General features: G+C 37.7%; 1 pseudogene; it reads left to right on the forward strand.

Annotated features, from left to right (window-relative positions):
• Nucleotides 1-8,714, forward strand: part of LOC149186625 (homeobox-leucine zipper protein PROTODERMAL FACTOR 2-like) — a 48,720-nt pseudogene extending 40,006 nt beyond the window's left edge.
• The last annotated feature ends 6,740 nt before the right edge of the window (nt 8,715-15,454 follow it).

Genomic DNA, 15,454 nt, shown 5'->3' on the forward strand with positions numbered 1-15,454 from the left:
GTTTTTATATCTCATTCCATGACGAATAAAATTTCAAGCCCATGACCACAAGAATTGAGAGCCAACTCATCTTTGTGATAGAGAGATTTGGTGTTTGGCCTGCAATACTCCTCGACATGCATTGCCACTGTCTAGCATTTGTTAACACACCTTTTCATTCCTTGGCATGCCCTCGCACTCCTTAGCTATCATGCCCTCACAACTACCCTTACCTTTTTTTGCAACTTGCAAACCCAACCAAATCTTTCCTTGACTACAACAGCTTGACAAAGTTACAGTTACTATGAATATACTATTCGTTGTTCACCTAATAACTTGCTATAACTCATCTTAGGCTACTCATGTCGAATCTCAAATCATGAAACTTAAGAAGTTATGAAGACAAGGCTCACATACAATCGTAATCATAAAACAACTAAGCAACATAGTTTACATCTTGATATGCCATAACACTTGGCACGTCTAACGTTGGCACTATGTAGCACATGTTAAAATCCCCTGCATTCCTTGGCATTCTTTGGCACTCCCTAGTACATCCTAGCACTCCCTGACACCTTTCACACCTAAAACTTGCTAACACTCCCCTTCATACTCTTATTCATTCATTTACATGCATTTGAAACTAGTGCTCCCTCGTGTTTCCCTGGAACTTGGCCCTAACACACACTAGAATGTGTTTGTGCCACACCTTGGTTCCTGGCACATCTTGGCATGCCTTAGAACTTTACATGTATTGGCATACCAAACATGCCTTGGAACTGTCTAGAATATGTTAGTACTTAATGGCATTCCCTGGAACACCTTAGCACTCCCTAGTTGTCATGCTCTCATAAACAAACTTACTTTTTTTTAGACTTGGGAACCCAACCAAGTCATTGGAAAAACAATGTTGTGCCCAACCCAAGTATCCATTTGTCTGAAACTACATTGTCTAGGCCCTTATTGTAACCATAGGCTTGCATACTAAAAGTCTTATTCTGAACTTATCCTAGCATACTTTATCCTTGATATACCTAGAATTCATTGACACTCCTTGGCACACACTCTTATTCATTCATTTCCATGCATTTTGACCTAGTTCTCCCTTGTGATGTTTTGGCACTCCCTAACAGTCCTCAACATGCATTGACACTATCTAGCGTGTGCTAGAAATCCTTTTCATTCCTTGGCACGCCTTGGCACTCCTTAGCTATCATGCCCTCATATCTAACCTTACTTTTTTTTGGGACTTGGGAACCCAACCAAGTCTTGCCTCGACTACAAAAACTTGACCAAGTTACGACTACTACAACTAGACTATGCCATGATCACCTAAGAACTGACTATAACTAATCTTAAAGTACTATGAATATATTATTGGACCATTACAAAGTTTTATAGTATTATACTTCCCTTTACAAAACCCCCATTTTTGTTATGGGATAATTTTTCTTGAGTGAACTTTCAAATGGTTGCTAATCATTTTTGTCAAGACCTTATATGAAATATTCTACAATGACACTAAATGACACATATCAAAACCAACAAGATCCATTTATTTTGGTAATAGTGCAAGAAAGGATTTGTTTATCACCTCATCTATAGATGCCCCATTTATTCTAATATTCAAGGGATGTTCTATTGCCTTTATCAAGATTTGGATGGGTCGTTGTCTACATTATTTCAATACATATCTAGCTCTTTTTATGAGGGAGGTATTTAGATTTATTTATTACATAATTCAGAGAAGAGTTGCATGGGTGGAGAAAAATAAATAAGAAAGAGAGTCCAAACTTAAAAAAATAATTTTTGTTCTTAAAGTTATGGCCATTCCATTATTTACATCTATTTGGCTAATTTGAATGTATTCTTGGACCATTATAATGTTTTATAGGATTATACTTCCCTTTACAAAATCCCATTTTCTCTTATGGGATAATTTTTCTTGAGTGGAATTTTAAGTGGTTCCTAATGATTTTTGTCGAGACCTTATATGAAATATTTCACAATGACACTGAATGACACTTATCAAAACCAACAAGATTAATTTATTATGGGGTTAGTGCAAGAAAGGATGTGTTTAGGGGATGAAAATGAAGAATATATCTACTCACCATTGGTTGATGCTATTTATAGAAGTGTCCCATGAAACCATTTGAGCTTCAACCATAATATTTTTCCATGCTCTTTGATGCTTCCTATGGTTCTGCCTTGAAGATTGAAACCAACAACTTTTGGTTATCCTCATTCAAGATGACCCTTGTAATGTCCCCTATCTAGATAATTTGCAAAGCCTTGGTCTGAATTGCTTACAATATCTACACTTCATGTTGAGATGGAGCTTGTAGTGTTCTCCCATATAGGATTCAATAATTAATAGATCACTCATAAAGAAAAGCCCTCTCTATCCCTAATGCATAAGTAGTGAACCCTTGATACAAATATTTTGTTTGCTTAAAAAACTCAATTGTGTTAATGTAGAACATTGTCTACATACGATCAGATAAAATGATAGTATCCACATAAATGCTTTAAATAACCTCACATTAGCAATGAGTGTGAGACGGGGGTTGAATGAGGAACACTATTAAAGTTAAATCATGTTTAATTTCATTTTACATAATGAGGTTGTTCTCCAGTAAGGTTGTCAATGCATCATCATAAGGGAGCATGACACATCTTTGTGGGGGAGAGATTAAAGTTTTAACACAATTCAAGTGATATACACCTCCAATGTAAATTCCATTATCCTATGCTTCTATCACATTGTTAGAGAGGTTATTTATAGACACTACATTCAATTTACTTGGACTTCATATTTTCATGGCCTCGATTCTAAGATGGATTTGTACTAGGTACACTTCATGCAAATGAGAGGGGGTGTTATTGTTTAACCCACATATGCACCAAGGCATTGGATGTTTCTCTTAGATTCCCCTTGTTGCATTTGAAGTCAGTTAACATTAACATCAAGTTGAAACTAATCATCATGATATTCCTCTTCTCAATAACATCTGCTAGCTTTTCCATATACATGAGATAGAGTTAGAGGGTCACCTCATATGTAGAAGCCCCATTTATTATGATATTCAAGGGACATTATCTTGTCTCTATCAAGATTTGGATGTTTCATTGTCTACATTCTTTCAATAAATGTCTAGCTCTTTTTATGAGGGGGGTCCTTGGATTTAGATCTTTATATAAGGCCTTATGTGCCATTCCCCATTTGAAATCTTTTAAAGGGGTCACCTCCTTCCATGTTTCCTTGCCTACTTAGGGCCAAAATTGACAAACCAACATTAAAACTTCTTCAACTATCAAATTGGTGAGGTCTCATACCTCACCTTGGCCCTCAATGTTACATATCTCTTCAAAGAGACTTCTGAGGATTTCCCATTGAAAATTGTAGGTTGGATGTCATATGACATGTTACCCCACTTTATATATGGGTTTTTAGAGGAAACTTATAAATTTTCATTGTCTTTTTCTTGTTGATAGGGGAATCGGCAACTGGGGCAGCCTTGCAACTCGCGTAACACGGGGTCGATTCTGGCCGCTGCCACTATAACCCTTGGGAGACTACGCCCGCCCCTCTCCACAGCTCTGGGTTAGTCCGGGGGATTTGAACTCGTGACCTTCAGTACGAAGCCCGCCTTTCTAACAAACTTCACCATAATGTGATTACCAACTCACCTACCCCCGTGGGGCTTAATAAATTTTTATTCTCATCTTAGCCTCTGGGATTATTTTCACATTGATCATTTTCCAACTGAGGTATATACATCTATATGTAACTCATGGATTTATCATTGGTTTGATGACACCTTTCCTCGGCTATAGAGGACCCTAGGTGTAGGAAGAGGTTGTTTTAGCTACCACATTTAGCTTGATATGTATGATCCATGTGTATATGATATATTCAATGTTTATTATTTTTGTTGTGATCACTTAAGCAATCTATTATAACTCTTAATGCTTTGGCTATATGGTGTTTCATAATTTTACTCAAATAAATGTGTCATCTTGATGGTTTGGGAATATACTTGGTGATTTGAATAGGTGCTCACATCAATATTATTGTACCCTTATTTCCCTTAGTCAAATTTTATCCCATGTCTTTCTATAGGATATTCATTCATTTCCTCAGGTGACACCTTTATGATTAAGCATACATATATTTGTGGAAAATTATTTCCCCTTTTGTCATTTGCGATGAAATAAAAGAAAAAATTGAAAGCCGAAATCATTAAAGATACACAAGTGCAATGTAATCATGTATCTAAGTTTACACTCTAAGGTTGAAGTGCAAATTCATGTAAATGTTATATCTATGAGTTGTTCAAAACTAATGAAAGCCTCATTCCCTAAGTCCTAGATATAAGAAAAAGGTGAAGAAAGGAAAATCAGACCCAATGAATGGTAACCCATGATAATGAAACCCAAGATATCAAAATGGAAACTACAACTATTTCTAATTGTTTCCTTTGAACACTAAATGAGTGGTGTGATGAAGGAGGTATCCCGAGTAGAAATCAACTAGCCTAAGATGAATTCCAAATTCTTGAAATATAATAGTGAGAAAGTGTGGCCTTTGGGTAACATATTGGGCAATAAGACACATTCTCTAGGTCAAAATAACATCCTTGAATCCCATTTATTTCTATTTCTGCCAACATCAATCTAATAGAACACTAGTAAAACATAGTGTTTATGACATAAAATAAGTTTGGGTTGGAGAGCCATGCTGAATGCATGGAGGCTTGAAATGCCAAATGGAACACAAGTGGGAGATGTTTCATTTATCTTCAATGTTTATGTAACAAAATTTTGTTGTGAGGGATATAACACAAAGTAAAGGAGAGAGGATTGGAGTAGGGTTGAACAACAAATGAAGCACATAGGCATTGAGAAGAACACCTTAGAGTGATGAGCTTCCCTTTCATTGACAAGGATTATGTTTACAAAGGTCATAAAATTCATGGATGAGGGTCACATTCTAAGTATCGTGGAGTAGGGAAAGTAATTACCACCCTTGGGTCGCTCTAATGCAGAGGGTTAGACATAATCCACATTAGGTGTGAGTGTGGATCAACATAATATCACTAATTTACTATTCCATTGATTATTCTCCAAAGATGGGCTAAGCATCTTGTAGCCTTGAGGGTTAGTTTCAGTAGCCTTGAGTAAGATGTGAGATATCTCTCCCGATTTTGGTGAGGTCAGAGGTTCAATTCTCTTGGTCTTCTAGGGGCAAGAGCCTTGGAACTTGGGCAGTGATGGTCTACCTATGTTACCATCCATCAATGGTGGTGAAGTCTATGGAATTTTCCCATGCATATATATATAAAACAAGGTCACACATAAGATGGGCATTCTCCTTGTGGTTTCACCCCATCGACACAAGCATTTATGTCACACAAGGCCCGACCTACTTTGTTGGAAGACTATTGTTGAAGGAATAGCATAGGAACTTGTTGGAGAAGAAGCAAACCTCCTTGTCATTGGAGGGTCATATTTTGGTCACATGAAGGACAATCAATGCTTGTGGGAGTATTTGGCATTAGTATGCAATGTTATAGGTCTCATTTGTATGAGAGCTCAATGATTTCTTATTCAGAGAAGAGATGCATGCAATAGTGTAGGAATGACATAAACACGACTAAATAACTTAATTGTGAAAGCTCTAAGATATAATGTAATACACATCCTTTATAAACAAAATGAATAAATAATCATTAATTTCAATATTATTATTCTAATTTGATTTTAATTAAAGCCTTAAATTTATCCACATATATTATTAATTACACGAGACACATTTTAAAATGAGATAAATTGTTGTATATAACTAGGCATATAGAAGTAATTTATCCCTAAAAACGGTTAAAAATTAGAATTTATCCCTCCAAAAATAACCTTTCGAACAAACAATCATTTGTCTCAGCCACCAATTTCTCTACAATCATAGCCTGTGAAGATTTGATACACACATGCTACATCCATGGTTTTGTGTCTATAACCTACTAAGCTGATTTTACCATCAATTCCAATCAACACAAATTCCTATACAGACTTCATCTTCAATTACAATTGTATATACTCATTGGATACTAATTTCTACTTTCGTTTCGATGAGTCAAGTCAATATGCATCAATGCTGAACTCAATTTTAAATGAGTGATGTGTTGAAAAGAGGCTTCACCATTGGTTCCATATAAACGATGAACTAGGTATAATTTACATCATTAATTTAGATGAATAGCTCGCTATACAGAGAAAATTTCCCCCAAACTCGACCTCACACATAATTCCTTTTCCCTATTCCATAAATCACAATACTTTAATGCTGCACTTCCATTTGGATGTGATTCGACCCAATTTTGCTTACAATTGACAAGTTGAATGGATAATATGTATTATACAATTAACACCATATGTTGGCACATTAAAGCAGAGACATTGAACTCATAAAATTGGGAATAAAATATACCAATTTCTTTAATCCAAAATTTGTACAAGCTCTGTACAGGAATTTTGTAAATTAATAATTAATATATGGCTAAATTACATGTAAATTTTTGGGCATCCTTATGCTTATTACAAATTCCGAGAATATCCTTAAATCTGAAGAATAAGAGAGATGGGTCAATTATTTGATCTCTTGACAGTCAAATTTCAAGATATTTCTGGAACCTGGAATCAACATAAATTCAGCACAATTATTTTGATGTTACTCTACTTAGGCCACCTCTACCTCACCTTCAAAAACACTTGTCACCCACAACAAAGTCATAAGAAATGAGAATAATATATGCAGCAAAACGTGTTCATAGTGAAACAAGGATCTTAAAATTGATCGTAGTTTCAAAGAACAAATTATAAGATATCCAAGGTGAATGTTATCTCCAGATTACTGACACACAATCATCTAGCAGATCCACCTGCGTCAAGAGCTATGAGGCTTCAAATCTAAAAGGGTCGAGCTTTCGATTCTGGTCCAAGCCCAGTGTTGCATCTCAGATTCGCAGCCAAATTTGACGGCCTCAATTCTGATGATAGTAATGACATGGCCAAAGAGTTGGAGCAACCATGCTATTGTACTAGAAGAAATCAGTCGCATATTTTCTAGATCAAATAAATTTTCCGAGAACCAAGAACCATTAGCCAATCATTGATATGCAATGAGAATCACAGATCTGATCTCCTCAATCTGAATCCTCACCGTTAAATTATGTTTAAAATGATAGATCTGGGCCACAAGACTCATAATGCAGAGATATTCGTACAAAAATTGGTTTTGGAAATTTGATTTGGTCATAGAAGGAACATACTGCCGTATAAGGTATGGATCATTAGATTCAACAAGGGTGTTGATTGATTTCCAAATGTGAAGCATTACTCAGCACCATTATTCACAAAGTACATGTCTGTAATATTTTTCCTTTCAAAGGAAAGTTTTGTCTTGGATTCCTTTTGTGGTCACTAGATCCCTTTGTTAGAATTAATGACTTTGAATACAAATGATTCCTTAAATCCTCACAAATTTGTTTCAAAATGTGTGGATCAAACCCAACCCTTTTTTAATAATAAATGAGAACTTTGGCATCAATCTATAGATCCATTCAGGTACGATTTGCTTGGACACTAGACTCTTCTATTTTCTCTTTTAACAATTGCCATGGAGCATTTCCATGATGTAATTCAAGATTCTGGAAAACTATCATGTTGTATGCTATACGCCATCTGTTTTGTCATTTTAATTATTGTGATAGCATGGGATATAAAGGCAAGAGTTTGGGACAACATATTATTTCTGTAACATTTTTATTTTTTGAAATAGGATTTTCCAAAGCAACTAATTTTTTATGGATCATAAGCAACTAATTCTTGATGGATTTTCCAAAGCAACTAATTTACAGCAAAATGTATTTCAAATTCAAAGCTCAACTGATTAAGGTAATTATTGTGTTTAGGAACTTCAATTTCAAAATTCCACTTAATGTAATTGTTTTTAGAAATTATGGAAAATGTCTTGCACTTCAACCATGGATATATGGTTGAAGTGTCTAATGAAATAATTGGAGTGTATTCACTCATGGAGATGATTACTGTGTGCAGATTAAGTTAGAAAGGGAACCCATGAAATTGTTCATGGGGAATGAGATTGAAGAACTGCAAAGAAGCCCTTGGCTAAAATTGAGAGTGAGAAGGTTAATAAGGACGATATAGATGTACCCCTGAAGTGGTTGGATCTCTTTCACTGAAGAAAGCATCAGTGTAGGTGTCCTAATTCAATTCCTCTAGGCTATGCCTTCCCCTAAAGTTTTGGGGTTTTTCTATTATTTTATCACTGTGAGTCGAACAATTTTTGGTTCTTTGTTGGTTTTTGAAGATGGGAGATTCATGATGATGCTTGAGATTCTGAATGGAGTGATTACCAGTCTCCAAACTCAATTTTTGGCAAGCATGATTGAAAAATATGGCGCAGAGGGATGCGCAGATTTAACGACTCGGCATAATTGGCAAATTCGTGGAGTTATGCTGGATGACCTACCTACCATATTGAAAGGGATTAAGGAGGTTGGAGTGGAATGGACAACGTTAGAAATCCTGTGGGCAATTATTTAGGAGGGATTGATGCTAATGAAACCATTGACACAAGGCCATATACAAAGGTTCTCACTGACTACATTGTTAACAATGGCAAGGGGAATCCATCAATAACCAACTTGTGAGTGCTAAAGTAGATTTCGCTGGTACCATTCATTTTGGATGTTCATTTCGATTGTGTAATGGTCAGCTTCTTTTCATTTTGTTTTGGGAAATAAACAAATCTTTTCCAGAGAAATAAGTATATTTTTTTTTGAGTTCAGGAAAATGTTACATAGGGATCTCTTTTTTTCTTTTGTTGGTGAGTCTCCAGGGTGAAGAAAAAAGAATAAAATCAGGTCACTCAGCTTTGGATTTGTGAAATGTTTCCACATCCATAACTTGGTCATACATTATAGTCCATTATGCTCTATTCCAAACAAAATAACACTCCATTAAACCTTGCATCACATTCTATTCAGATTGGTTCTCTTCCAAAGTTGAAGGGCGTTAATGGGCAATCCTTCTATTCTCGGTACCCAATTCCACGTCTTCTCCATAACTGGGGATATCTTAGGCAGACAATTGAATGACAGAGAAATGATTTTACATTCTCCTATTTGATGTCGATAAGGGAATGGAAGCCCTCTTCATACATGGTCAGAAGCTTCATTCTCCAGGGTCCATTGAAGGAGGCCGTATTAACTCTTTTCCGCCCGCTGCGCTGCATTTTAGAGCGAACAGGCCGTACCCTCAAACCATCACCCACTCTTTTCCATTCCAATGTCTCTGAATTATAACTCTCGCCCTTAAATTGTCCAGAATATGTTATTTCATGATCAGTCTGGCGTCCATCCAGATGATTGATATCACTTCTTGTCCCATCATTGTCACACTCGGAGTGACTTTATGGCCTCGTCGTCGCCCTAATTTCTTGTAGCGGTGGCCGTTCCATTCCATGGCAGCTCTGGCTTCAACAGCGAACACAGCCATATCAGTGGTTGACAGACGACGACTCAGTTTGGCTAAAGGAAGCAGAAAATAGAGATGCCCCACTTGTAGTTCCTGCTCTGCAGAAAGGGGAGAAATAAACTCATCGTAACGAATGGAATCGGCATGGCAGACGAAGAAGCCGGGTCCCTCTCTTAATATCTCTGCTACTTTCACATGCTCCGGGAACTTTCTAATCAATCCATCCGCCTCTTCCTCAATGACCACTAATTTGGCAGTGGGACGATGAGGTGATGTACAAGAAAAAGAAACCCCCCATAAAATTCTCTGAATAATAGATGGATACAGAGATTGGGGTGGGTAACGAAAATGACCTACCTGTGTGGGGGGTTTTAATGAGATTTCCGGAATTCCACTATAATACTCCCACTACTTGCGTAAGGGAATTCGTCCGGCAATGGAAAGCGAGACCCTCACTACTTTCCCCAATAAAGAAATACAAATGAGAGGGAGTCCATTCACTGATCCGCTTCCAGATCATCATTTTTTTTTCGAAACAACAGGGGTTGAACGGTTATCTGTAGAATGGTAATAGAAAAACCAAATCATGGATATAAATTGCTGACAAATTTAAGTTTCTAGAAATCAAGGGAACTCGCCAGGTAAGAGAGACCGACCGAGACTGTTGGTACTTGCTCCCCAATTCAGAATCCTCGTCTAAGTGTTTGTTTTGTTCGGTCATTTCAATTATTCAAATACTTAACATTCCGGGTGAATGGGCTAAAACCTTAGATGGATATTCACAATATAAATACTAATACTGAATATAAATATAAGTGGTTTCTTTTTGAAGTAAAGTGGAATTTTTCTACTTCCCAAAATAAATACCTATGATAATAGCAAAATCTGGTGCAGAGAAGATTCAAATGTCATACATGTTGAAATCTAATTTCAACGCAGACCAAGAAAAACCGTGAACCAAGCCAGAAACCGTTCACCGGATTTTCTCGGAGCGATTTGCCGACGAAGGAATAATCCGGGAAGGAGCTCCGAGAAAATATGGAGCTGACGCGTGGTTGACCCCTGACGTAACGCAACGTAAGAATCTCGGAGGTTAACTTTCAGCACTTGTTGGTCTTCCGATATTGTTCTCCACCGTTGGATTTGCTCCCGTGTTCTCCGCCGTTGATCACCTGGAGCTGCATACGAACCCACATCAATTCAATGTTTTGCGTGGAGTAAATTAAAAGCATGGTTGACCATACCTTTCATTAATGCTTGTCATAAACTTAGGTGAATAGTTAAGTTTTTTACATAGGGCACGTAATGCATTTAGTTTTATATATACGGCATATATTTATTTAAGTGTTGACCATATGTAATGTAAAAAAAAAAAAGGGGCCACGGTAATATAGAGTTTTTACGCATTATGTTTTATATAGCGAGCAAAACATATATGCTCGAGTTTTTTGCTCATTGTATTTTGAAAAAGGGAAACACACAGCAGTGTGTAGAAAAACAAGAACAGGGGTGTGAGTTTTTTTTTGGTGATGTAATTTTTTTTGTGTTGGCCATAGCGAAAAACCATGTGTGGTTTTGCACAGCAGTGCATAAAGAAAATGGTGGAGCGAATTTTGTAAGCCTGTGTAAGTTTTGTTTTTACAGCAGTATGTAAAATTGTTTTACACCAGTAAATGTGAATGGAGGTTTTACAGCAGTAAATGTTAATGGGAATTTTTCCAGCAGTGTAAATTCTCATATGGAGACACAGTGAATGTTTTTTTTTGTTTTAATGAATAGAAATATTTTATGGTGAAATCCTCTGTTCCTCAGTGAATTTTTTTTTAAGTCTTCTGTGTGCACAAAAGATCCTGGAGCAAAAGAAACAGAGCATTGCCTCTGTGTGTTTGAATATTTGGTTTTTGGTATTTTCCCCATTAAAAATACCCAACAGTGGTATCAGAGCAGGCTTAGGCTCTTTAAAAAAAAGTTAAAGAAGCTGAAGGGAGAAGGTTGTTGCTGCAGCAAAACTTCTCAGGCAGACAGAAGACTCAGACAACAAAGGATTCAGGTATTCTTCATAGCTATCTTGTTTGTTATTGAAGAGACAGTCAGTGTTTTAAATACACAGTCAAGGAATGGCCAGCACAAGCACTGGTATGGGTTTGTTTAACACCCAGCTCCCACAGTTTAATGGGAAGAACTATGACTACTGGTCAATAACTATGACAGCCCTGCTTGCTTCCCAAGATTTATGGGAAATAGTTGAAGAAGGTTTTGAAGAACCAGCAGATGAAACTGAGTTCAATGCATTAACTCAGGGAGAGAAGGATCTGCTGAAGAACAATAGGAAGAAGGACTCAAAAGCCCGTGTGTTGTTGTATCTAGCAGTAGACCAGAGTATGTTTCCAAGGTTAGCAGCAGCTAAGACAACCAATGAAGCATGGCAAACCCTCAAGACAGCCTATCAAGGCATGGAGAGAGTGAAGACAGCAAAGCTACAATTGCTGAGAAAGGATTTTGAGAACTTGAACATGAAGGAGTCAGATAACATTGACTCATTCTTCACTCATGTGATTGGTGTAATCACACAAATGAGAACTCATGGAGAAACCATTGAAGACAGAAGAATTGTGGAGAAAATATTGAGGGTCTTACCCTCAAGGTTTGATGCCATAGTCACCACCATTGAAGAGACAAAGGATCTCTCAAACTATTCAGTTGATGAGCTACATGCATCACTGATAACACATGAGCAGAGGTTGAGTAGGAATGAAAACTCATCTCTTGAGCAAGCCTTCAAGACCCAGATGTCCTTTGGAAGAGGCAGAGGTCAAGGCAGAGGAAACAAAAGAGGAAGAGGCAGAAGCCAGAATAGAGGTGGAAGGAACAACTCATCAAATGCACAAGGAAGAGGCAACAATCCAAATCAGAACCAAGGCCAAGGCAGCAGCCAACAAGGAGGACAACATCATGCTCAAGGACAAAGGTATGATAAATCTAATGTTCAATGCTATTATTGCAAAAAGTATGGACATTATGCTAGTGATTGTAGAAAGAAACAGCATGATATGAACAGCAGACAAAATGCAAATGTTACAAGAGAAAACAGCAGTCAAGAAAATGTCCTGTTAGCTTGTAACATGGCTGAAACACATAGTGAAGACATATGGTTTTTAGACTCAGGTTGCAGCAACCATATGACAGGGAATATAGCCCTCTTTTCAGCCTTAAATCAGAATTTGAAATCAGAGGTCACACTAGGAACTGATAGTAAAGTGTCTGTTATGGGAAAAGGAGAAATAAAAATACTTTCAAAGCAAGGAGAAAGGAAAACCATAGCAGATGTATACTATGTCCCCGGAATGAGATGTAATCTCTTGAGTGTTGGACAGCTTGTCCATAAGGGGTACAATGTTTTCTTTAAAAATGATGTGTGCACCATCATGGATATACCACCCAGCAAAAGATGCATTGCTGAAGTGAAGATGACAAGGAACAGGATGTTCCCTCTCCGGATCAGGGCAGACATGAAGAACAAAAGGGAAATGGCAGCAGTCACCGAAGAGGCCTTCCAAAGCGTGCCAAAGGATGAGAACTGGTTATGGCACTTGAGATTCGGGCATCTAAATTTTGGAGGTCTAAACTTGTTGAGCAGGAAAGGAATGGTAAGAGGATTACCATTGATAGAGAAACCGGACAGCCTATGTGAAGGCTGTATTTTGGGAAAACAACATAGAGAAAGTTTTCCATCAGGGAAGAGCATAGGGCAAAGACACCCTTAGAGATTATCCACTCAGATTTGTGTGGACCAATGCAAGCTCCATCATTAGCAGGCAGCCTATATTTCTTGACATTCATTGATGATTTTACAAGAAAGACTTGGATATATTTCCTCAAGAACAAAAGTGAAGTCTTTGAGAAATTCCAAAACTTCAAAGCATTTGTTGAAAACCAAAGCGGGCTGCACATTAAAGTTTTGAGAACTGATAGAGGAGGTGAATATATCTCCAAGGAATTCCTAAGATTTTGTAGAGAAAATGGAATACATAAACAGTTTACAGCAAGGTACACTCCACAGCAAAATGGAGTTGCTGAAAGGAAGAACAGAACCATCATGGAGATGGCAAGGAGCATCTTGAAGGCAAAGCATTTGCCAAATGAGTATTGGGCTGAAGCTGTACATTGTGCAGTTTATATATTGAACAGGTGTCCTACAAAAGCAGTCATGAACAAAGTGCCAGAAGAGGCATGGAGTGGGAGAAAGCAAGGAGTCACCCACATGAGAGTTTTTGGGTGTGTGGCCTATGCACACATACCAGATCAGCTAAGGAGGAAGTTGGACAGCAAAGGGGAGAAATGCATCTTCATTGGATACAGTGATGAATCCAAAGCCTACAGGCTGTACATTCCATCTACCAAGAAGTTCTTTGTTAGCAGGGATGTTCAATTCATAGAAGAGGAAGCTTGGGATGGAAGCATAGAGAAAACAGTCAATGTCAAGAACTGTTTGTCTCATGATGAAGATGAAGAGGAGGTGGCTGAAATGAATCCCCAAACAACAGCGCCAACACAAGGACAACAAGGTACACCATTGAGGATCAATGAGAGTGCTTCTCCAAGCACACCACAAGGAGGAAATTCAAGTGCATCTTCAAGCATTTGCACACCAAGTGAACGAGGTAAGAAGTTTAGAAATCTAAGTGAAATTTATGAAGAAGGAATGAATTCCTTATTTGCCTTGTATTGTCATGTTGATGATCCTATTCATTTTGAAGAAGCTATTAAAGATAAGAAATGGATAGAAGCTATGGATGAGGAAATTAATGCCATAGAGAGAAACAAAACATGGGATTTGGTTGAGTTACCAAAAGGCAAAGAAGTCATTGGTGTGAAATGGGTCTACAAGACCAAGAGCAATGCTGAAGGTAAGATTGAAAGGCACAAGGCAAGGCTGGTTGTCAAAGGCTACAAGCAGCAGTATGGGAGAGATTATGAGGAGACTTTCGCACCGGTTGCAAGGATGGAAACCGTGAGAGCAGTGCTGTCCATAGCAGCACAAAACAAATGGAAAGTCTACCAAATGGATGTGAAATCAGCATTCCTAAATGGAGTGTTAATGGAAGAGGTCTATGTGGAACAGCCTCTCGGATATGAGAAGAAAGGAGAAGAGCACAAAGTGTGCAAATTGAAGAAAGCTCTTTATGGGCTGAAGCAAGCGCCAAGAGCATGGTACAGCAGGATAGATTCATATCTATTGGATAATGAATTTGACAAATGTGAAGGAGAACCCACAGTCTACATCAAAGAAAAGGATGGTAAGATTTTGATTGTGGTCTTATATGTTGATGATGTTATTTTCACAGGTAATGATGATCAGCTCATTAAGAATTTTAAATCAGTCATGAAGGATGAATTTGAAATGACTGACATGGGTTTCTTGAGATACTTCTTAGGCATAGAAGTAGATCAAAATGAAAAAGGAATTTTTATATCTCAAGCAAGATATGTAAATCAAATTTTGAGCAGATTTAAGATGGAAGAATGCAAGGCAGCCATCACTCCCACAGTAATGGGATTAAAGCTCAGCAGAGACGACAGCAGCAAGGATTTTGATCCTAGCTTGTATAAAAGTATTGTGGGCAGCCTTATGTATTTAACAGCAACTAGGCCTGATTTAATGTATGCTGTTAGTTTAATTTCCAGGTTCATGGAGAGGCCAAAGGAGGCACATTGGCAGGCAGCAAAGAGAATTTTGAGGTATGTCAAAGGCACCAAAATGTTTGGAATTTTATATCATGCCTCAGAACATTCAGATTTGGTTGGATACACAGACAGCGATTGGGCTGGAAGTGTAGATGATCGGAAGAGCACTTCCGGTTATGTTTTTAATATGGGTTCAGGAGCCATTTCATGGGCTTCTAAGAAGCAGTCC

Source organism: Pinus tabuliformis, chromosome 3_1 (assembly GCF_031772625.1).
Source record: "Pinus tabuliformis cultivar Carrire ecotype Pingquan chromosome 3_1, CPIR1, whole genome shotgun sequence".
Lineage (NCBI taxonomy): Eukaryota > Viridiplantae > Streptophyta > Pinopsida > Pinales > Pinaceae > Pinus > Pinus tabuliformis.